Below are 25,282 nucleotides of genomic sequence, written 5' to 3'. Positions count from 1 at the left end.
TTCCTGCCTTTGCTTTCTGGAAGTACTAATCCAATACAAATCAGACTAGACCTTTGTTGAATGCAGTGAGTGTTGAACACTCTCTACTGTCTGTTAGCCCATTCTAAAATATAATCACAGCTGCAACAGGAACTGGCATCTGCAGCCCATGTAAACTCAGTAGAACAAAATACACTCAATTGTGTTCAGGGAGTGAAACAAACAATGGAGGTACACTACTTCAGGATGCAAATGAACCAACAACCAGAATGGAAAGTGACTTAGTTTAGACAGGCAAATCCAAGGCCTAGATTTAAATTAATTAGCCTTTCTGAAGAATGGTTAAAATGCTGTGCAATATTCACATCTTTAATCTGTTAATTTGTTAATAGTTAAATACCATTCCAGAGCTGACATAAATGGAAAAGGATAGTTACTGTATTTGTTACTGAGCCTTACTGTTTTTAAGGCTCAGAATTCAACTGAGCCTTAATATGCCACTGTATTGATTATATTGATTGATATATTTGGAACAATAAATTAGAAAACCACTACATCTAATTTGAAGAGGTATAGTTTAAAATTCATGATTAATAATTCTTCTTTGGGCATAAGCCCAGTTGCTTGTTTGACTTGTTTATTCAAAAATGCACACACATCAAAATTATGTGTGTGTAGGTATGTGTTTGAATTTGGGGGTGTATTAAATACCCCCTCTTTTAGACACTATATAAACCTTATCAATAATTCTTACAATATAAATATTATATTATTATAAATCAAAGCTCTGAAATTAAGTAACAGTAGACAGTATACTTAAGTTGAGAAGTTGTGTCTGTGGGCATGGAGGTTTTTTAAATACAACTGTCTCATTTTAATGTTTCATTGGTACAATCTTTTTCAAGTTTAAACAAGAGTGTAGTTTGCTAGATCCAAAGTTAAATTTCTTTAACTTTTGAATTTCTTTCTGCCAAATAAATGGCTCTTTCAAAATGCTTGCTTGATTTTATTTTAAAGAAGTAACTACAGAAAATTTGTTGTGCATTACTTAAAAATCAATTAATTAATTAATTTTACTTTACAATATTGTATTGGTTTTGCCATAAATTGACTTGAATTCATCATGGGCGTACATGTGTTCCCCATCCTGAACACACCTTCTACCTCCCTCCCCATCCCATCCCTATGGGTCATCCCAGTGCACCAGCCCTGAGCACCATGTATCATGCATCGAACCTGGACTAGCAATTCATTTCATATATGATAATTTGTATGTTTCAATGCCATTAGCCCATATCATTCCACCCTCACCCTCTCCCACAGAGTCCAAAAGACTGTTCAATACATCTGTGTCTCTCTTGCTGTCTCGCATACAGGATTATCATTACCATCTTTCTAAATTCCATATATATTCATTAGTATACTGTATTGGTGTTTTTCTTTCTGGCTTACTGAACTCTGTATAACAGACTCCAGTTTCATCCACCTCATTAGAACTGATTCAAATGTATTCTTTTTAATGGCTAAGTAATATTCCATGGTGTATATGTACCACTGCTTTCTTATCCATTCATCTGCTGATGGGCATCTAGGTTGCTTCCATGTCCTGGCTATTATAAACAGTGCTGCGATGAACATTGGGGTACAAGTGACTCTTTCAATTCTGGTTTCCTCAGTGTGTATGCTCAGCAGTGGTATTGCTGGGTCATATGGCAGTTCTATTTCCAGTCTTTAAAGGAATCTCCACACTGTTTTCCATAGCGGCTGTACTAGTTTGCATTCCCACCAACAGTGTAAGAGGGTTCCCATTTCTCCACACCCTCTCCAACATTTATTGCTTGTAGACTTTTGGATAGCAGCCATTCTGACTGGCCTGAAGTGGTACCTCATTGTGGTTTTGATTTGCATTTCTCTGAAAATGAGTGATGTTGAGCATCTTTTCATGTGTTTGTTAGCCATCTGTATGTCTTCTTTGGACAAATGTCTGTTTAGTTCTTTGGCCCACTTTTTGATTGGGTCTTTTATTTTTCTGGAATTAAGGTGCAGGTGTTGCTTATATATTTTTGAGATTAATTCTTTGTCCATTGCATCGGTTACTATTATTTTCTCCCATTCTGAAGGCTGTCTTTTTAACTTGCTTATAGTTTCCTTTGTTGTGCAAAAGCTTTTAAATTCATTAGGTCCCATTTGTTTATTTTTGCTTTTCCCCCCAATATTCTGGGAGGTGGGTCATAGAGGATCCTGCTGTGGTTTCCGTCGGAGAGGCTTTTGCCTATGTTTTCCTGTAGGAGTTGAATAATTTCTGGTCTTACGTTTAGATCTTTAATCCATTTTGAGTTTGTGCTTGCGTATGGTGTTAGAAAGTGTTCTAGTTTCATTCTTTTACAGGAGGTTCACCAGTTTTCCCAGCACCACTTGTTAAAGAGATTGTCTTTTCTCCATTGTATATTCTTGCCTCCTTTGTCAAAGATAAGGTGTCCATAGGTGCGTGGATTTATCTCTGGGCTTTCTATTTTGTTCCATTGATCTATATTTCTGTCTTTGTGCCAGTACCATACTGTCTTGATGACTGTGGCTTTGTAGTAGAGCCTGAAGTCAGGCAAGTTGATTCCCCCAGTTCTATTCTTCTTTCTCAAGTTGTTTTGGCTATTCAAGGTTTTTTGTATTTCCATACAAATTGTGAAATTATTTGTTCTAGTTCTGTGAAAAATACCGCTGGTAGCTTGATAGGGAGTGCATAGAATCTATAGATTGTTTTGGATAGTATACTCATTTTCACTATATTGATTCTTCCAATCCATGAACATGGTATATTTCTTCATCTATTTGTGTCCTCTTTGATTTCTTTCACCAGCGTTTTATAGTTTTCTATATATAGGTCTTTTGTTTCTTTAGGTAGATGTATTCCTAAGTATTTTATTCTTTTCGTTGCAGTGGTGAAGGGTATTATTTTCTTAATTTCTCTTTCTGTTTTCTCATTGTTAGTGTATAGGAATGCAAGGGATTTCTGTGTGTTAATTTTATATCCTGCATCTTTACTATATTCATTGATTAGCTCTAGTAATTTTAGTTGGAATCTTTAGGGTTTTCTATATAGAGGATCATGTCATCTGCAAACAGTGAGGGTTTTACTTCTTTTCCAATCTGGATTCCTCTATTTCTTTTTCTACTCTGATTGCTGTGGCCAAAACTTCCAAAACTATGTTTAATAGTAGTGGTGAGATTGGGACCCTTGTCTTGTTCCTGACTTTAGGGGAAATGCTTTCAATTTTTCACCATTGAGGATAATATTTGATGAAGGTTTGACATATATAGCTTTTATTATATTGAGGTATATTCCTTCTATTCCTGCTTTCTGGAAGGTTTTTTTTTTTTTATCATAAATGGATGTTGAATTTTGTCAAAGGCTTTCTCTGGAGAGAAATTATCTATGGAGATAATCATATGGTTTTAATTTTTCAATTTGTTAGTGTGGTGTGTTACATTGATTGATTTGCAGATATTGAAGAATCCTTGAATCGCTGGGATAAAGCCGACTTGGTCATGATGTGTGATCTTTTAAATATGTCACTGGATTCTGTTTGCTAGAATTTTGATAAGGTTGCATCTATGTCCATCAGTGATATTGTCTTGTAGTTTTCTTTTTTGTGTAGTTTTTTTGTAGTTTTTCTTTTTTGTGTGGAATTTTTGTCAGATTTTGGTATTAAGGTAATGGTGGCTTCATAGAATGAGTTTGGAAATTTACCTTCCTATGCAATTTTCTGGAAGAGTTTGAGTAGCATAAGTGTTAGTTCTCTCAATTTTTGGTGGAATTCAGCTGTGAAGCTGTCTGGTCCTGGGCTTTTGTTTGCTGGAAGATTTCTGATTACAGTTTCAATTCCTGTGTTTATGATGGGTCTGTTAAGATCTATTTCTTCCTGGTTCAATTTTGGAAAGTTGTACTTTTCTAAGAATTTGTCCATTTCTTCCAAGTTGTCCATTTTATTTGCGTATATTTGCTGATAATAGTCTCTTATGATCCTTTGTATCGTCTGTTGTGATCTCTCCATTTTCATTTCTAATTATGTTGATTTGATTATTCTCCCTTTGTTTCTTCATGAGTCTGGCTAGTGGTTTGTCAATTTTATTTATCTTATGAAAGAACCAGCTTTTGGTTTTGTTGATTTTTGCTATGGTTTCTTTATTTCTTTTGCATTTATTTCTGCTCTAATTTTTAAATTTTCTTTCCTTCTACTAACCCTGGGCTCATAATTGCTTCATTTTCAAGAGGCTTTAGGTGTAGACCTAGGTTATCTATTTGACTTTTATCTTGTTTCTTGAGGTAAACCTGTATTGCTATGAACCTTCCCTTTAGCACTGCTTCTACAGTAACCATAGGTTTTGGGTTTTTGTGTTTTCATTTTCATTCGTTTCTATGCATATTTTGATTTCTTTTTTTATTTCTTCTGTGATGTGTTGGTTATTCAGCAATGTGTTATTCAGCCTCCATATGTGGGAATTTTTAATAGTTTTTCTCCTGTAATTGACATCTAATCTTATTGCATTGTGGTCAGAAAAGAAGCTTGGAATGATTTCATTTTTTTGAATTTAACAAGGTTAGATTTATGGCCCAGAATGTGCTCTATCCTGGAGAAGGTTCCGTGTGTGCTTGAGAAAAAGTTGAAATTCATTGTTTTGGGGTGAATTGTCCTATAGATATAAATTAGGTCTAACTGGTCTATTGTATCATTTAAAGTTTCCTTGTTAATTTTCTATTTGGTTGATTTATCCATAGGTGTGAGTGGGATATTAAATCTCCCCACTATTTTTGTGTTATTGTTAATTTCCCCTTTCATACTTGTTAGCATTTGTCTTACATATTGTGGTGCTCCTATCTTGTTTGCATATATATTTATGATTTTTATATCTTCTTCTTGGATTGATCCTTTGATCATTATGTAGTATCCATCTTTGACTCTTTTCACAGCCTTTGTTTTAAAGTCTATTTTATCTGATATGAGTATTGCTACTCCTGCTTTCTTTTGGTCTCTATTTGCATGGAATATCTTTTTCCAGCCCTTCTCTTTCAGTCTGTATGTGTCCCTTGTTTCAAGGTGGGTCTTTGTATACAACATATATAAGGGTCTCGTTTTTGTATCCATTCAGCCAGTCTTAGTTTTTTGGTTGGGGCATTCAATCCATTTACATTTAAGGTAATTATTGACAAGTATGATCACATTGCCATTTACTTTATTATTTTGGGTTCAAGTTTATACCTCCTTTCTCTGTTTCCTGTCTAGAAAATGTCCTTTAGCATTTGTTGAAGAGCTGGTTTGGTGGTGCTGAATTCTCTCAGCTTTTGCTTATCTGTAAAGCTTTTGATTTCTCCTTCATATTTGAATGAGATCCTTGCTGGGTACAGTAATCTGGGCTGTAGGTTATTTTCTTTCATCACTTTAAGTATGTCCTGCCATTCCCTCTGACCTGAAGAGTTTCTATTGAAAGATCAGCTGTTATCCTTATGGGAATCCCCTTGTGTGTTATTTCTTGTTCTTCTGTTGCTGCTTTTAATATTTGTTCTTTGTGTTTGATATTTGTTAATTTGATTAATATGTGTCTTGTGTGTTTTGCCTTGGGTTTATCCTGTTTGGGACTCTCTGGGTTTCTTGGTTTTGGATGACTATTTCCTTTCCCATCTTAGGGAAGTTTTCAACTATTATCTCCTCAAGTATTTTCTCATGGTCTTTCATTTTGTATTCTTCTTCTGGGACTCCTATGATTCGAATGTTGGGGCATTTAACATTGTCCCAGAGGTCTCTGAGGTTGTCCTCATTTCTTTTAATTCTTTTTTTCTCTCTGTTTCATTTATTTCTACCGTTCTATCTTCTACCTCACGTATCCTATCTTCTGCCTCCGTTATTCTACTGTTGGTTCCCTCCAGAGTGTTTTTTATCTCATTTATTGCATTAGTCATTATGTATTGACTTTTTTTATTTCTTCTAAGTCCTTGTTAAGCCTTTCTTGCATCTTCTCTATCCTTGTCTCCAGGCTATTTATCTGTTACTCCTTTTTGTTTTCAAGATTTTGGATCTTTTTCACTATTATTATTTGGAATTCTTTATCAGGTAGATTCCCTGTCTCTTTCTCTTTTGTTTGGCTTGGTGGGCATTTATCCTGTTCCTTTACCTATTGGGTATTTCTCTGCTTTTTCATCTTGTTTATATTACTGTGTTTATGGTGGCCTTTCTGTATTTTTGCAGTTGGTGGTTCCTCTTTATTGTGAAGGTTCCTCGCTGTGGGTGGGGTTGGATGGGTGGCTTGTCAAGGTTTCCTGGTTAGGGAAGCTTGTGTTGGTGTTCTGATCGGCGGATCTGGATTTCTTCTCTGTGGAGTGCAATGAAGTTTCCAGTAATGTGTTTTGAGATGTCGATGAGTTTGGTGTGACTTTGGGCAGCCTGTATATTGAGGCCCAGGGTTATGTTCCTGTGTTGCTGGAGAATTTGCATGGTATGTCTTGCTCTGGACCTTGTTGGCCCTTGTGTGGTGCTTGGTTTCAGTGTAGGTATGGAGGCGTTTGATGAGCTCCTATCAATTAATTTTCCCTGGTTTCAGGAGTTCTCTGGTGTTCTCAGGATTTGGACTTAAGCCTCCTGCCTCTGGTTTACAGTCTTATTATTACAGTAGTCTCAAGGCTTCTCCATCTATATAGCACTGATGATAAAACATCTAGGTTAATGATGAAAAGTTTTTCCACAGTGGGGGACACCCAGAGAGGTACACAGAATTACATGGAGAAGAGAAGAGGGAGGAAGGTGATAGAGGTGACCAGGAGGATAAGAGGGAGAATCAAAAGGGGAGAGAGCAAACTAGCCCGTAATCACTTCCCTATGTGCTTTCCACAGTCTGGATCCCTCAGAGATGTTCACGGAGTTACACAGAGAAGAGAAGAGGGAGGAAGGAGACAGAGGTGGCTAGGAGGATAAAAGGGGGAATGAAAAGGAGAGAGACAGATCCAACCAGTAATCAGTTCCCTAAGCGTTCTCCACAGCCCAGAACACACAAAGAGATTTACCGAGTTGGGTAGAGAAGAAAAGGGGAGAGGTGGGAGATAGAGGCGACCTGGTGGAGAAAAAGTAGAGTCAAAAGGGGGAGAGAGCAATCAGTCCAGTGATCTTGCTCCCAAGTAAAAATGGGTACTGAAATTGGGTTCTTAAACGTACAAAGTTGATAATAAATACCAAAAAGGAAAGATTAAAAATCTTGAGTAGAGGTTAGATTCTCAAAAACACAATATTAACAACAAAACAAACAAACAAACAAAAAACCCCAAAAGCAAAAAACACAACAAAGTCACAGAAATTATATATATACATGTGTATATATATATATATATATATATATATATTTATATATTTAAAAGTTTGCTTTTAAAAATAGGATCTTTCTCCCCCCCCCCCAAGGTAATAGTAGGTTCTAAAAAGGAAAATTAAAGGAGTAATGGGGACTTAAAAATAAAAATAAAATAATTAAATAATATATATATATATATTTAATTTAAAAAATGATAATAGTAAAAAAAATCTAAGATTTCTCTGGAGCTGTTGCAGACAGTGTGGGGGTCAGTTCACTTTCAGATAGTTCCTTGGTCCGGCTTGTACTTCTCAAGGTCTATAGGCCCCTTCCTATGTAGTGGGTGCTAACTACAGGGTTTTAACCTATCGCACCTGTCACTTCCAAAGCGGTTCCCTCTGTTCATTTTAGCTTCTTCTGTTTGCTGGTCTCTTCAGTGTCTAATTTCCACCCTGACACAAGGGGCATGGTGGTGGTCCCTTTTTTTAGGCTCGCTTGTTCAGTCGTGCTTTGGGGAGGTAGGAACACTGCAAACAAATCTCACTGGCGTGTGGGCCGTGCTCACAGTGATTCAGCCACACTGGGTTTGCCCCCGCTCACGGCATGTGTGCTTTCCCAGTCTACACTGCTCAGACTCTAGGTTGCTCTCCCAGGAACTGTCTGATATGGTTCCTGGTTTGCATGCACTTCCCAGGTCTAAGCCTCTCAGGTTCAGGTCCAGGTTCTCGGATACTCCACCAAGGCCCTTCCAGTGGATGTTGACTGGCCGGAATCCCAAGAAGACTTGGTTAGCAACAAAGTCTGCTTGCAGTTTGGTATAGGATGCCTTTCTGGGGCCGTGATTGCCCCCTTCCATTTCTGGCTGCCCTCGCCTGCCTGTCTCTGGCAGGGGATGGGCCTGTCCACAGCCAGTTAGCTCTGCTCAGCCCTTTGTTCTATGACCGTGCCAGGCAGTGTCTTCAATTCAGTTCAGTCACTCCGTAGTGTCCAATTCTTTGTGACTCCATGAATTGCAGCACACCAGGCTTCCTTGTCCATCACTAACTCCCAGAGATTACTCAAACTCATGTCCATCAAGTTAGTGATGCCATCTAGTCATCTCATCTTCTGTCATTCCCTTCTCATCCTGCCCCCAATCCCTCCCAGCATCAGGGTCTTTTCCAATGAGTCAACTCTTTGCATAAGGTGGCCAAAGTACTGGAGTTTCAGCTTCAGGATCAGTCCTTCCAATGAACACCCAGGACTGATCTCCTTTAGGATGGACTGGTTGGATCTCTTTGCAGTCCAAGGGACTCTCAAGAATCTTCTCCAACACCACAGTTCAAAAGCATCAATTTTTCGGCACTCAGCTTTCTTCACAGTCCAACTTTCATATCCATACATGACCACTGGAAAAACCATAGCCTGGACTAGATGGACCTTTGTTGGAAAAGTAATGTCTCTACTTTTTAATTTTCTATCTAGGTTGCTCAAAACTTTCCTTCCAAGGAGTAAGCATCTTTTAATTTCATGGCTGCAGTCACCATCTGCAGTGATTTTGGAGCCCCCCCAAAATAAAGTCTGACACTGTTTCCACTGTTTCCCCATCTGTTTCCCATGAAGTGATGGGACCAGAAGCCATAATCTTAGTTTTCTGAGTGTTGGGCTTTAAGCCAAGTTTTTCACTCTCCTCTTTCACTTTCATCAAGGTTTTTATTTCCTCCTCACTTTCTGCCATAGAGGTGGTGTCATCTGCCTATCTGAGGTTATTGATATTTCTTCTGGCAATCTTGATTCCAGCTTGTGCTTCTTCCAGCCCATCGTTTCTCATGATGTACTCTGCATAGAAGTTAAATAAGCAGGGTGACAATATACAGCCTTGACGTACTCCTTTTCCTATTTGGAACCAGTCTGTTGTTCCATGTCCAGTTCTAACTGTTCCTTCCTGACCTGAATATAGGTTTCTCAAGAGGTAGGCCAGATGGTCTGGTATTCCCATCTCTTTCAGAATTTTCCACAGTTTATTGTTATCCACAGAGTCAAAGGCTTTGGCATTGTCAATAAAGCAGATATAGATGTTTTTCTGGAACTCTCTTGCTTTTTTGATGATCCAGCAGATGTTGGCAATTTGATTTCTGGTTCCTCTGCCTTTCCTAAAACCAGTTTGAACATTTGGCAGTTCAAGGTTCACATATTGCTGAAGCCTGGTTGGGAGAATTTTGAGCGTTACTTTACTAGCGTGTGAGATGAGTGCAATTTTGTGGTAATTTGAGCATTCTTTGGGATTGCCTTTCTTTGGGATTGGAATGAATACTGACCTTTTTCAGTCCTGTGGCCACTGCTGAGTTTTCCAAATTTGCTGGCATATTGAATGCAGCACTTTCACAGCATCGTCATTTAGGATTTGAATTAGCTCAACTGGAATTCCATCCCCTCCACTAGCTTTGTTCATAGTGATGCTTTCTAAGGCCCACTTGACTTCACATTCCAGGATGTCTGGCTCTAGGTGAGTGATCACACCATCATGATTATCTGGGTCATGAAAATATTTTTTGTACTGTTCTTCTGTGTATTCTTGCCACCTCTTCTTAATATCTTCCGCTTCCGTTAGGTCCATACCACTTCTGTCCTTTATTGAGCCCATCTTTGCATGAAATATTCCCTTGGTGTTTCCAATTTTCTTGAAGAGATCTCGAGTCTTTCCCATTCTGTTGTTTTCCTCTATTTCTTTGCATTGATCACTGAGGAAGGCTTTCTTATCTCTCCTTGTGATTCTTTAGAACTCTGCATTCAAATGGGAATATATTTCCTTTTCTCCTTGGCGTTTCACTTCTCTTCTTTTCATAGCTATTTGTAAGGCCTCCTCAGACAACCATTTTGCCTTTTTGCATTTCTTTTCCATGGGGATGGTCTTGATCCGTCTCCTGTACAATGTCACGAACCTTTGTACATAGGTCATTAGGCACTCTGTCTATCAGATCTCCCTTATATCTATTTCTGACTTCCACTGCATAGTCATCAGGGATTTGATTTAGGTCATACCTGAATATTCTAGTGGTTTTCCCTACTTTCTTCAATTTAAGTCTGAATTTGGCAATAAGGAGTTCATGGTCTGAGCCACAGTCAGCTCCCAGTCTTGTTTATGCTGACTGTATAGAGCTTCCCCATCTTTGGCTGCAAATAATAAAATCATTTTGATTTCGGTGTTGACCCTCTGGTGATGTCCTTGTGTAGAGTTTTCTCTTGTGTTGTTTGAAGAGGTTGTTTGCTATGACCAGTGAGTTCTCTTGACAAAACTCTATTAGCCTTTGCCCTGTTTCATTCCATACTCCAAGGCCAAATTTGCCTGTTAGTCCAGGTGTTTCTTGACTTCCTACTTTTGTATTCCAGTCCCCTATAATGAAAAGGACATTTTTTGGGGGGTGTTAGTTCTATAAGGTCTTGCAGGTCTCCTTCAAACTGTTCAGCTTCAGCTTCTTCAGTGTTACTGGTTGGGGCATAGACTTGGATTACCGTGATATTGAATGGTTTGCCTTGGAAATGAATCAGTGATCATTCTGTCGTTTTTGAGATTGCATCCAATTACTACAGTTCAGACTCTTTTGTTGACCATGATGGCTACTCCATTTCTTCTAATGGATTCCTGTCCATAGTATTAGATACAATGGTCATCTGAATTAAATTCACCCATTCCAGTCCATTTTAGTTCACTGATTCCTAGAATGTCGACATTCACTCTTGCCATGTCCTGATTGACCACTTCCACTTTTCCTTGATTCATGGACCTAACATTCCAGGTTCCTATGCAATATTGCTCTTTACAGCATTGGACCTTGCTTCTATCACCAGTCACATGCACAACTAGGTATTGGTTTTGCTTTGGCTCCATCCCTTTATTCTTTCTGGAGTTATTTTTCCACTGATCTCCAGTAGCATATCGGGCACCTACCGACCTGGGGAGTTCCTCTTTCAGTATCCTATCATTTTGCCTTTTCATACTGTTCATGGCGTTCTCAAGGCAAGAATACTGAAGTGGTTTTCCATTCCCTTCTCCAGTGGACCACATTCTGTCAGCCCTCTCCACTATGACCCGACCTTCTTGGGTGGCCCCACACCGCATTGCTTAGTTTCATTGAGTTAGACAAGGCTGTGGTCCATGTGCTCAGATTGCCTAGTTTACTGTGGTTATGATTTAAGTGTGTCTGCCCTTTGATGCCCTCTCACAACACCTACGTCTTACTTGGGTTTCTCTTACATTGGACGTGGGGTATCTCTTTACGGCTGCTCCAGCAAAATGCAGCCGCTGCTCCGTACCTTGGATGTGGAGTTGCTCCTCTCAGCCGCTGCTCCTGACTCGGGCGTATGGTAGGTCCTCTCAGCCGCCACCTCTGACCTCGGACCAGAGGTAGCTCCTCACGGCCAGGTTTTTGCGTGGTCTGTCGCAGCAGGCGCGGTTCTACGCAGTCTGTTAGGTTAGGGCTTTTCATGGTATAGCTTATCCCACTGTCTGGGTTGCTCTCTCAGGTTAGTTCCCTCCGATTGCCCTTAGGCATTCAGGCCCTGGTCCTTACCCTAAGCAATGCAGCCTGCTCCTCCCTGTCCCTCCCCTGCTTGCTAGTGGTGGATGCGAGTGTCTGGGCTGCTGCTCCGCTAGGAGTTGCTGTTAGGCACATAATCTGTGGGTTTTAATTATTTATTTTTCCTCCCGGTTATTTTGCCCTCTGAGATTCCAATGCTCGCCACACACCTGCCAGAGAGAGTGTTTCCTGGTGTTTGGAAACTTCTTTCTTTTTTAAGACTCCTTTCCTGGGACGGATCTCTGTCCCTACCTCTTTTGTCTCTTTTTATCTTTTATATTTCGTCCTACCTCCTTTTGAAGACAATGGGCTGCCATTCTCGGTGCCTGATGTCCTCTGCCAGCATTCAGAAGTTGTTCTGTGGAATTTGCTCAGCTTTCAAACGTTCTTTTGATGAATTTGTGGGGGAGAAATTGGTCTCCCCGTCCTACTCCTCTGCCTTCTTAGGACCACCTCTTATGCATTTTTTAATCTCACCAAAATCTAATATATGAATTTTAGAAGTAACAAACAGAATAAATTTTTCCACAATGCATTTGAGTAGTGTGTTCTCATCAGAACAGCATGCAATAAGTTAGACCAGGAAGAATTCTCTGAGTAAGCAGCTCAGATTCTTTAGTTTAAGCAGAGATGCATATTTGAGAGCAAATTACTTTACCAACATATGTCCATCTGGTCAAGGCTATGGTTTTTCCGGTGGTGATGTATGGATGTAAGAGTTGGACTGTGAAGAAAGCTGAGCACTGAAAAATTGATGCTTTTGAACTATGGTGTTGGAGAAGACTCTTGAGAGTCCCTTGGACTACAAGGAGATTCGACCAGTCCATCCTAAAGGAGATAAGTCCTGAGTATTCATTGGAAGGACTGATGCTGAAGCTGAAACTCCAATACTTTGGCCACCTCATGGAAAGAGCTGACTCGTTGGAAAAGACCTTGATCTTGGGAGGGATTGGGGGCAGGAGGAGAAGGGGATGACAGAGGATGAGATGGCTGGATGGCATCACCGACTCAATGGGCATGAGTTTGAGTAAACTCTGGGAGTTGGTGATGGACAGGGAGGCCTAGCATGCTGCGATTCATGGGGTCGCAGAGAGTCAGACATGACTGAGCAACTGAACTGAAGTGAACTGATCTTAGTCTCCTTAGTTATCAAGTTTCTGTATTCTGGAAGGACTGGATCATTTCAAGGGAAACTAATTTGTACAATGAGGGAAACAAATCTGGAAAGGAAGAGAGAAAGGAGAAACAAAGTGTCAGAAAGCTGTTACACAGGGGAATTGAGCCCTTCCTGTCTCTTCCAAAATTTCAATAAAAATCTATAATAGGTGAGAAATATCACTGCAGATGGTTACTGCAGCCATGAAATTAAAAGACACTTGTTCTTTGGAAGAAAAGATATGACCAATCTAGACAACATATTAAAAAACAGAGACATTACTTTCCTGACAAAGGTCCATCTAGTCAAAGCTATGGTTTTTCCAGTAGTCATGTATGGAGGTGAGAGTTGGACCATAAAGAAAGCTGAGCTCTGAAGAATTGATGCTTTTGCATTGTGGTGTTGGAGAAGACTCTTGAGAGCCCCTTGGACTGCAAGGAGATCCAACCAGTCAATCCCAAAGGGCATCAGTCTTGAATATTCATTGGAAGGGCTGATGCTGAAGCTGAAGCTCCAATACTTTGGCCACCTAATGAGAAGAACTGACTCATTGGAAAAGACCCTGATGCTGGGCAAGATTGAAGGCAGGAGGAGAAGGGGACAGCAGAGGATGAGATGGCTGTATGGCACCACCGACTCCATGGGCATGTGTTTGAACAAGCTCTGGGAATTGGTGATGGACATGGATGCCTGGTGTGCTGCAGTCCACAGGGTCTCAAAAAGTTGGACTCGACTGAGCAACTGAACTGACCTAATGGATGTTTTACAGGTAAGATTTCTCATAAAAACCAGTGAAATGTAGAGTCCTTGATGTGGGTTAAATAGGCACAATGGAGAAATAAATGTATGGAGAGAGAGAAAATTCCTCCCCATATAGCAGATTGAAAAAGTAAAGTGTAAATATTAATCTCTCAGTTATGTCCAACTCTTTGAAACCCCTTCACTTTTTAAGCTACCAGGGAATCCCCTTGGTGGAAAATAATTTTGCAGTGGACTTGATAGGAAATTGTCACCTTTATAATATTGGCTACAAGGCCATTTGTAACCTAGATCATATTTAACCTACTATTTTCATTTATTTACTTTACTTTTCATATTAAGCACTAGACATTAAAGCCTGTCTTTATGTGAATGTGCCTTATTCTTTAATGCATCCGTGGCTTTGTACAAGAAGCTCCCTCTTATGAAACCCTATAGATATAATCCCCTTTCCCATCTCTTCCCCAGAATAACGTCTAATTATCCTTCTAATGTCAACTTTTCCTTAGTGCCAAGTCATTGACTCAACTTCATTTTGAGAGAATACTGTCATACCATGTAGTTAATATCTATGATCCAGTTTTTAACTTACATTCTTATCATCTGTCTGTGAAATGAAGTATCTTCTGCCAGATAGATGGGCAAAAAATGTCACAGCCATCAATGACTTCTGACCTCCTAATGTGAATGAGGGCTTGCAAAAGGGAACACAATGCAGGCGATCCAGCAGATGCCACCACGCTACATACTGATTGCTGAGGAGCTCATGAGTGGGGGTAGGGGATGCAAGAAGCAACCATCCACCACACCTGCCACTCCTTATGGTGACAGAAAACAGGATTTGGCTCCAGATAACTGAGGTGTATATGAAAGGAATAAATTTAGTGAACCCAGAGGCTCATCTTCCCTTACAAAGTAGAGAGCTAAATCCCTTAGTTTGATATCTGGTTTTCTTTACTCTTTAACAATAATCTTTGATGCTTAGATTGCCTGCCCCCTTTGTTACACTAGTATATAGCTTGACTCCCTCTCCTGCCCCTTGGAGCAGTTTTCTCAGGGTTACTGAGATACTGCCTCTCAGATTTAGTCCTTAACCTTGCCACCAAAATACAATATCTCTCTACTTTCAGGTTGTGACTTTTCTTTCTTTTTTTTTCCTTTAGTTGATATGTCTATTGATCTATTTGCTGATTTGTAAGTAAAAACTCAAAATCAGGAATCTGTATTATTGCTAATGCAGCCATCAATTGATATAGTAGGAACTAAAAAAAAAAAAAAAAAAAAGACTTGAATGAAAGAAGGAGTAACAGTTAAAAAGTGAATTGTTTTTTCCTTTGAAAACTTCTTTCAATGCAATTACTTATACATCAGAAAAAAAAAATATGCCATGCTAGTGAATAAACCTGTCAAAAATAAAAGCAATACCCTTTATAATGTAATTCTTCATTTTGTTAAAATGTTACTCTATATAATTTCCTTATAATTGTCAACATTATAGCCTACTTCTTTTACAGAGTTGAAATAACTCATAGGACTTTTGAAATATTAAGCTGGGGCATTCACAAGGACAGTGAATCCAAATCATTATGATTCCTTCTGACAGCACTTCAGAAATAAATATGTAGAGAAATTCCAGAATGAGGAGATCTTTATTGGTTGCTGAGTGCCTTGAGGGGTGCATACAAAATATAATTTCAGTGGCTTGAACTGACTTTGATATGACTGACAATTTTTCTTTTAGTGCTCTATGAAAATGTGCTTAACATACCTAAGTTGTTTATGCTTATACTATAGGAAACCTGGTTATATATCCAACAATGCTCCCAGTGGGCCTGGTACTTAGGCCCCACCTTAGCATACAATTGGATGACAGGCATTCCTTACAACACAATAGCCATTTTATTCATCAGTTCCTTCCAGGTTGCAAATACAAACTGCCTTAGGACCCAGTCCCTTTAAATGGTTTATTTAGAGCTGGTTTTACATCTACTACTAAAAACCACTAGGACCAATCTCTTCAGACTCATCAGACTACACAGTCTCTTCACCCATTAGACAGTTCTCTCTGGGTGTCTATGAGAACACTGGTTTCAGGACAAATTGTAACCCACTGAAATCTGTGAAAATTCACCCAAGATCCCCTCTGAAATTGAACGTGTATCAACAGCCAATTTTTCTAATAACATCAACCACTTTGGAGAATCATCCCTTTGACTCTTTTGCTCTTTCTAAAATCAGGCTTTCTTCATTCCCACTCTTTTTTTGTAATCCAACATCCCTGTGACTCACTCAATAATGTAATTTTGTATTATTTCCCATAATCTCTTGTCTTGGTTAAGGGTGGATGTCTTTCTTGCTCTGCATTATCATTTCCAGATATTTCTTTGATATACAGTATTGGGAGGAGGAAGGTGTTGGACTTATGTTCCAGGCATTCATTATGATTGATGTCTCTAATTCACAGCACCTGCCTTATGATCACTCTCCCCAGTATTAACAATTGCCACCACTTGTAGGAATTTAAAAATCCACATAGAGGATCTAACCATACCTCAGTTTATTGATCTCTTAGGTTCCTCACTTTCAATGTTGAATGTCCTCTCCTCCACTTCAATGACCCTCTCCTAGATGATTCTATGTAAAATCATTAATATCATACATTCATTAAAACATTATGACCATCTTTTCTCTCTTCTCCAATTGTCTTTATCAGGAAACACACAAAATGGATTGGATGAAATGTCTGCAGATTGAATAAAATATCAGTGGCAACATTTCCATGAAGCTTAATTAATGACATTTCACAAATTAATATATCCATTTTAAAATTTATTCTATTCTAAATGTGTTCTGAAGTTTTGTCTTTGCAAGGAAATCTAGATGCACATATACTTTTTTATAACATTTTATTATAATGGATTTACTGCTAATGGATTTAGTGTAAGATGCTCCTATTCATCTAAAACATTATTAATAAAAATGTTTTTCATAATTCACTTTCTTCTCATGGGTGTGTATCATCAAAGAGGTGAAATCAAGAGTTGCATGAATACTGTCAAGGCTGACATTTCTAGCCCTCATGGGCCAGTAGTGATAAGATTTGCCTTCTGACCTAAAACCAAAGTAAACAGTGAAATATTCAAAACGTTGGCATTTCAGATACAGCCAGCAGGCAACATAGGAAATCAAGCCCTGAGAGAATGGAAACTTACAGACAGAGGTGCCTGGTGGGCTATAGTCCAAAAGGTCACAAAGAGTTAGAAAATTAGGTTTTTTGTTTTGTTTTCTTAATAGTGAGCTGTTTGTCTATTTTGGAAATTAATCCTGAGTTGTTTACATTGTTTGCAAATATTTCTCCCATTCCATGAGTTGTCTTTTCATTTTGTTAAGAATTTATGGAGGGGGAGATCCAAGTGAAGCTCAGATTGGTTTCATGAGCTGAGGAAACAGAACTGAGACTCCATGGAGATTAAGATGTTTGGAGTTCATAAAACAGAATATCAGAAAGGAGAGAGCTGCGCAAAGGGAGAACCCCAGAGATCTGGGGAAGTTTCTTCTGTAGACAACTGATCTCACCTGCAGGGGATGAGAGCTGGGGAAAGAAGGGTCTGAGAGGATTAAAGGGAACAGAGCTAAGAGCTGAGCCAAGAACGGTACCTGTAACCATTACCCACTAGCATCACCAACTCAGTGCAGATGAATCTGAGCAAATTTGGGAGATAGTGAAGGACAGAGGAGCCTGACATGTTGCCATCCATCGATTCACAAAGAGTTGGACACAGCTGCGTGACTGAACAACAACAACAACCACTACCCACACTAGAAGCACTGGATTCACAGCAAGATACGGAAAATATTCAAGAAGATCTAGCTTCAGTTGTAGGTAAAAATTAGCTCTGGACTGAACACTTCTCTTAGTTCAGTTGCTCAGTCATGTCCAGCTCTTTGTGATCCCGTGGACTGCAGCATACCAGGCTTCCCTGCTCATCATCACCTCCTGGAGCTTGTTCAAACTCATGTCCATCAAGTCAGTGATGCCATCCAACCATCTCATCCTCTGTCTGGAACTGTCTAAAAACATGAACAAATGATGCAAAAGGAACAATTTTCCAGTAACTGAACTGTAAAAAGAAATAAGCCCAAGATTTATGGGAATCACCAGCTGTGTTTTCCAAGTGACCACTGTGCTATTGGTTGAAGCAGTAGTAAACTTAAAGGGGATAAAGTCAAAGAATTTGGGGGTCATTTTTTTTTTTTAACTTCTTCAGTTATATCTCAAGTTCATGTTACTGCATGAGTATTGCCCCTTGATTTACTCAACAAATTATAGAAATAACTTGATGAATTCATGATTCAGAGAAAAGGGACTACTGGGGTAGGCAGAAGCAAATGAGGATTAAGGATTTCAGTATGCATCAAACAAAAATTTACATATAATATGTGGGCTTCCCTGGTGGCTTAGATGTAAAACTCTGCCTGTAATGCAGGAGACCCAGGTTTGATCCCTGGGTGGGGAAGATCCCCTAGAGAAGGGAATGGCTACCCACTCCACTATGCTTGCCTGAAAAAAACCCCATGGACAGAGGAGCCTGGTGGGCTATAGTCCACAGGACTGCAGAGTTGGACAGGACTGAGCAACTAACATATATATGTATGTGTGTGTGTGTGTGTGTGTGTGTGTGTGTGTATTTATCCACTTAAAATATATATGCTTATGAAATTAGTGAAAACTTGAATCACATTGATATGTTTGAGATGTGGATATGATTATTCCCATTGCTTCCATATCTAATTCCCCAGTTTTGCCTATGGCAAAATCTAGGAAAATTTGATGAAATGCTGAAAACTAATTAGCAGCTTTGGTTGTAGTTTCTCTTCTGTTCCTAATATAGTATTCCTATCAGATCAAATTAATATACTATGATGATTGGTATACAACAATGAGTTCAGATAAAATGTTTTTTCTGTGATTTTTCTACATTGACCACAAAAATTGTTATTATTCCAGCTGACAGCTAATCCTAAATGATCCAAGTAAATCAATATGAAATAAATGCTCATACCACAGTCACCTATAGCAAGGAATGTCTAAGAATTGAAAAGACAATTTATATGCTTTGATCATTCTGTCATTACTTTCACATATGACCTAGTTCTAAACATTTTATACATTTACAGTATACAGATAATTAAACTGTATGGGGAATTATACCTTTTGGTTTGAGTGAATGCATTTGCAAATTAATGTAACAGTGGTAAATTTCATGCTTTAAAATCTGAAGGCCATGAAAATATCATTTTAAAGAAATATTACTGTATCATTGAAAAACCAAATTAATAGTTAGGAGTTTTCTCTTTTAGATCAAGAGAGATCCTACTTGGATACATAGACATGTGTGTTCAAGCTCTGTCACTCAGTCGTTTCTAACTCTTCATGACCCCATGGACTATAGCCCACCAGGCTCCTCTGTCCATAGGATTTCCCAGGTAAAAATACTGGAGTGGGTTGCCATTTCCTACTCCAGAGGATCTTCATGATTCAGGGACCGAACCATGTCTTATGTGGTTCCCGCATTGACAGGCAGATTCTTTACCACTGAGCCACCTGACATGTACTTCCTTATGGCTTCCCAGGTGGCTCTGGTGGTAAGGAACCCATCTGCCAATACAGGAGACATAAAAGACTCCGGTTCCGTCCATGGGTAGGGAAGACCACCTGAGGAATTAAATAGCAACCCACTCCATTACTCTTGCCAGGAGAATCTCATAGACGGAGGCGCCTAGCTGGCTACAGTCCACTGGATTACAGAGTCAGACACCACTGAAGTAACTTAATAAAAACAGGCATGCACATAGGGGGTTATAAATTTAAGATAATAAAGTAGCAAAAATGTCATGAAATGTGATAAGTGGAATATTTCCTGTGATATCAATAAGCAAGGATGTCACAGTCATCAGTGATTCCAGCCCTCCAGGATCCCCAAGAAGGAGAAGAACCCCTGTGATCAGCAGCCAGCAGGCTTCAGTCACTCCCTTTCTAGGAGCCCAAGGAAGCTCAGACTGTGCAAACATAGGATACTGACCCATATAGCTGAGATGATATGAAAGGAATGATTTCAGTGACCCTATACTCTTGCATCTTCCCATACAAAGAAAGGGCTTCCCTGGTAACTCAGATGGTCAAGAATCTGCCTACAGTGCGGGAGATCAGGGTTCCATCTCTGAATTGGGAAGATCCCCTGGAGGAGGGCATGGCAATGCACTCCAGTCTTCTTGCCTGGAGAATCCTCACGGACAGGGAGGCCTGGCAGGCTGCATTCACGGGGTCGCAGAGAGTCGGACACAACTGAGTGACTAAGCTTGAACATGAGCATACACAGAAAAGCACTGAATTCCTTAACTTGAGATATCTGGTTTTCTTTAATTCACAAAACTACTTTTGATGTTTCAGACTATGTGCCCTTTGTTTCAAACTTCTATATAATCTGACTCCTACCCACCCCTCGCCCCACCTCCTTGGAGCAGTTCGCTCAGGGCTACTTGAAATGCTGCCTCCGGGCTTACCTCTGAAAAATTTCCACTGAATAAAACATAACTCTTAACTTTTAGGTTGTGATTATTTTTTTTAAATCAACAAATGGTAGTTTTTGTTTTTGTTTTCCATTTAGAGTAGACAACCTTCCATTAAAAATCTTGCATATTTTCTTTAAGAAAAGCAAGATAATTTATAACCTTGAGATAACATGATCTTAACAATATGGGGTAAGCGTGCTGTCACTTTAGTTGTGTCTGACTCTTTGTGACTCTATGGACTGTAGTCCGCCAGGCTTCTCTTTCTATGGGGACTCTCCAGGCAAGAATAGTGGAGTGGGTTACCATGCTCTCCTCCAGGGGATCTTCCCAACCCAGGGATCGAGCCCACGTCTTTTATATCTCCTGCATTGGCAGGTGGCTCTTTACCACTTGTTTCAAATATTTACTAATAACATTTGCATTAATCTAAAACAATTTAAAAGCTATTTCACATCATTTATATTCATCTTAATATTGATTTTCATCTTTCTAATATGGCAACTTAAGGTCAATATGTAACTACACCATTGATCTGTGATAACAAGGTTAGTCAGATTTTCTGTGAATCTGACTGATTCAGGTTGTCCCAGACAGTGAATTAAAAATGTATCAATATCAAAAGGAGGGCAGAAAACTTATGCAGGCATCTAAAGAATGCAGTGTTGAAACTCATGACATAATTTTAGAAGCAGGTTATGTTTTTACCTGTCTTTCTAGAAAAGCTTATAGTCAACAACTCATTGCTAATAATCATACTCTTCAAAGAGCAAGGCATTCCAATAATGCTTGTATATAGAATATATATATTTCATTAACTCTAAAATGAAGCCAATTTTAGGATGTGCCATTATTTCCTGTACATTACAGAAGGAAATATGTCTATACATGAATGATGTAATAAAGCTTTTTCACTACTCATGTATTTCCCATATTTTGTACAGAATGGATATGGTCTTTTGAGTTATTCAGGGTTTTCTGCAAAAATAAAAGAAAATATACATAAATTAAGTGTTTCTAAAAGACATGCACAAAGTCCATCTCTTTCAAATAACTTTCTGACTGATTTGTTGTTCAGTCACTAAATCATGTGTGACTCTTTGTGACCCTATGGAGTACAGCACTCCAGGCCCCTCTGTCCTTGACTATCTCCTGGAATGTGCTCAAACTTATGTCTGTTGAGTTGATGGTGCTTGCTAGAGGTTTCTCTAGTAGAGTTAGAATGATAGAATTATAAACCAGAGTCATGTTAGCAAAACTAGAAATGATTTCTTGCTTTTTAAACCATTAGTAAACCCTTTTGAAGTATAATTGTTTCAGTCTCTCACATAGTTCTGAACTAAATTGTTTAGATGTAAAACATCAATTTTTAGGTGGTATCTTATCATTTAAAGGATTTCTCTCTGACTCTACTGGTCCCTATGGAGGAGTAATCTCTGGAGTTACACATATGTCCACCCTGATTGTTTCTCTTTGTGTCTCCAATTCTGATGCAAAAAAGGTCCGAGAATTCCAAACCTCATCCTTGCCTTTCAGGTTGTAATGAAATTACAATGTTCTTTGTAGGATGATAGAACTTATCTCATATAATTCTTTGTCTTGATTTAAGTATTTTAAATATTTAGAAACATGGTACATGAGTCTTCATTTTTATGCTTGAGATGGTTAGAGGCTAGTTTTATTTCAGGATTCAATAAATACAAGTATGCTGAAATACTCATAAATTTTCCTTCAGGTTGATTTGATGCAAATAAAATGGATTATGTATTTCTGTGTTTATCAGTTATTTGAATAATATTTTCTCCAACGTTCTCTTCCTTCTGATTGTGTAGCTGTTCATACTATTTTTGGTTGAGAAATAATTTGTAATAAAACTAGATCAATTTAACATGAGAAGTTTTTTAAATTTTCCCCGTCAACTCATCCTTTTTTATTGGTAGTAAAATGTAGCATGTGTACAAATGCAATTAACACCAATTATTTATTCAGATTGTCACAATTTTCACCTCCTAAAATTAATGAGAATTTTGGGCAACTACCTCTCAGGTTTCTCCCAGGAGTGGAGGTGTTAATAACATCTGTAATACCTCATGCTGAGGCAGGGAAATAATGAAGTCTCTAGCTCAGACACCCTATTGTCTCATAAGCCACAATTTCTAAATAAAGCACCTGGAAAATTTTTAGTACATTTGAGTTTGGGAAGATTATTAAAGGAAATTATGCACTGATTATTTCTAGCATTTTCTTTTATCTAACAAACTGAAATGTAATCTGTGGGTGTAATAACATGCCACCTATAATTTTATTACTTTCTAAATAAGTGTCTCTATTCAAAAATAAATTTAAAATAACAAACCAGTCAATCCTAAAGAAAATCAACCCTGAATATTCATTGGAAGGACTGATGCTGAAACTTCAACACTTGGGCCACCTGATGTAAAAAACTGACTCATTGGAAAAGACCCTGATGCTGGGAAAGACTGAAAGCGAGAGGAGACAGATGACAAGATGGTTGGATGGCATCACTGATTCAAAGGACATGAGTTTGAGCAAACTCTGGGAGATGGTGAAGGACAGGGAAATCTGGCATGCTGCAGTCCATGGGGTTACAAAGAGTCAGACACAACTTAGCAACTGAACTGTTGCAGGAAGGGGAACCCCTTCCAGGGCCCGAACTAGGCTTTTGTCTAACACTCGGAAATGAATTGTCTGAGGAGACACATGTGCTGACAAAGCAGGAGATTTTATTAGGAAGGGGCACCCGGGTGGAGAGCAGTAAGGCAAGGGAACCCAGGAGAACAGCTCTGCACAGTGGCTCACAGTCTAGGGTTTTATGGTGATGGGATTCATTTCCGGATTGTCCGTAGCCAAACATTCTGACCCAGAGTCCTTTCTGGTGGTGCATGCCTTGTTCAGCCAAGATGGATGCCAGAGAGAAGGATTCTGAGAGGTGGTTGGACATGTGGTGTCTCCTTTTGGCCTTTCCTGAACTCTTCCATTTGGTGGTGGCTTATTAGTTCCGTGTTCCTTACCAGGACCTTCTGTCGTAAAACAACTCATGCAATGGTTACTATGGTGCCTGACCAGGGTGGGCGGTTTCAGTCAGTGTGCTTCCCCTAACAGAACAACAAAAGTTTACTATTGAATTATTTTAGATAGAACATTTTTGATGAATTTAAGAATTTAAAGCTTTACTTCAATACTTTGGTCAATTTAAATGAGTCTACAGCTTATGATTTCAATAAATAATTGAAAATTTTAGCTGAATTGATTAGCATTGAGGAGGAATAATCCAATTAGAATGATCAATTTAATTAAGAAATTTCTTAAATTTGAATTAGCACTCTTTATAAGGCAAACTCAAAATTTGCCTTATGCATTTTCTTAAGCCGTAGGAAATAAAATAACAGTCAATTTGTAATGTAACTAAAAATTCTAAGGAAGAAGTTTATATATATACATATATAATAAGAAACTTAAAGTGATCCCTATAAGCCTAAAGGTACACTGGCCTTATAACTTTTTTCAGTAGGGCCTATGGAAGGGAAAAATAATCCTCTCTGATGTGTATCTTGTTTCATAGTACAGAGGTCCATTCCTGAATGTTGTCTCATATTTTCTTGTCTTCTTACATAAATATATGTGACCGTTTTTAAAGATCATGTTTTGAAACTCTTTAGTGTAAAACAATGAGAGTTAGAAGATTATATTAATTTTGGAATTTCTGATTTAACAGCACATATAGTTTATAAAATTAAAATTCTGGCCATTTCTGTTAAAAATTTGTCAGTGTGGATATGATGATGTAAATATTGCTTAATTAATTTTCTCCTGAAGTTTTAATTAGATTTCTTTAAAGTGACAATTTCTGAATATTTTATTAAAATGATCAAATTTTATTTCCCAGGAACAAACTCTTGCACTAAATAGCATTTGCTAATTGGAATTATTTTTGTTATCATGCTTAAAATTTTAAGCTACTTTTTTTCTCAAGTTCAGGGAAAAAAGATCAGTAGCACAAATACATATTTTGTATATTTACCATATTTACCATATTTTGTATATTTAGATTTGTTAACTTCAGAGTGTTTTATATTGCTATATCCTCTGTATATACAAAGCAGTAAGCTAAAGTTTTGAACTCCTGACATACACAAGGTAATTTTTCCCTTGATCTTTAACTTTGAGATAAAATACAGACATTTTTCTTCATCTTAATTGATATATTCTATACTTTACCACAGTGCAGAATTTAATTATGCTTCATTTTAATTAACAATACATTCAAAATGATTAATTTTTCCTGAAAAAGTTGTAATTAATTTTCTTCTTCATCATAACTTTTCCTGTGGACAAGTAGTGATTTGGCATCGAATCTGAGAGTTCTTTTAATGCATGAAAAGAACTTTTCAATTTTTATACCACATTATTAAAATGTGGAAAGAAGTCTCTCTCTCTCTCTCTCTCTCTTACAATCCTATGGGCTAACTACTCTTTTTCTTTTATAATGCAGAAGATGAGATTCAAATTTTAAATACTTGTCTGTGGACAAAAAAAAGTATTTTTTGTGTGTGCAGTAGCTACCTTTGCAGGGTCTTGAAACAGTCTCTAGGTCCTTCAGGTGGGTGCTAAAAGTTATGGAACATATCACTTAGGGTTGTCACTAGAGCAGAATTGATGTTTATTAAAAGGATACTAGGTAACTTTTTATTATTAATATGTCTTTAAATTGGAGTATCATTGATTTATGGTGTTGTGTTAGGTTCAGGTGTACAGCAAAGTGAATCAGTTATATATATACATATATCCGCTCTTTTTTAGATTCTTTTTTCATAGATGGCATTACAGAGTACTAAGTAGAGTTCCCTGTGCTACATAGTATGTAGGTCCTTATCAGTTCAGTCATTCAGTCGTGTCCGACTTTGCAACCACA

This window comes from Cervus canadensis, chromosome 13, assembly GCF_019320065.1.
Source record: "Cervus canadensis isolate Bull #8, Minnesota chromosome 13, ASM1932006v1, whole genome shotgun sequence".
Lineage (NCBI taxonomy): Eukaryota > Metazoa > Chordata > Mammalia > Artiodactyla > Cervidae > Cervus > Cervus canadensis.
This window is presented reverse-complemented; position numbering follows the sequence as displayed.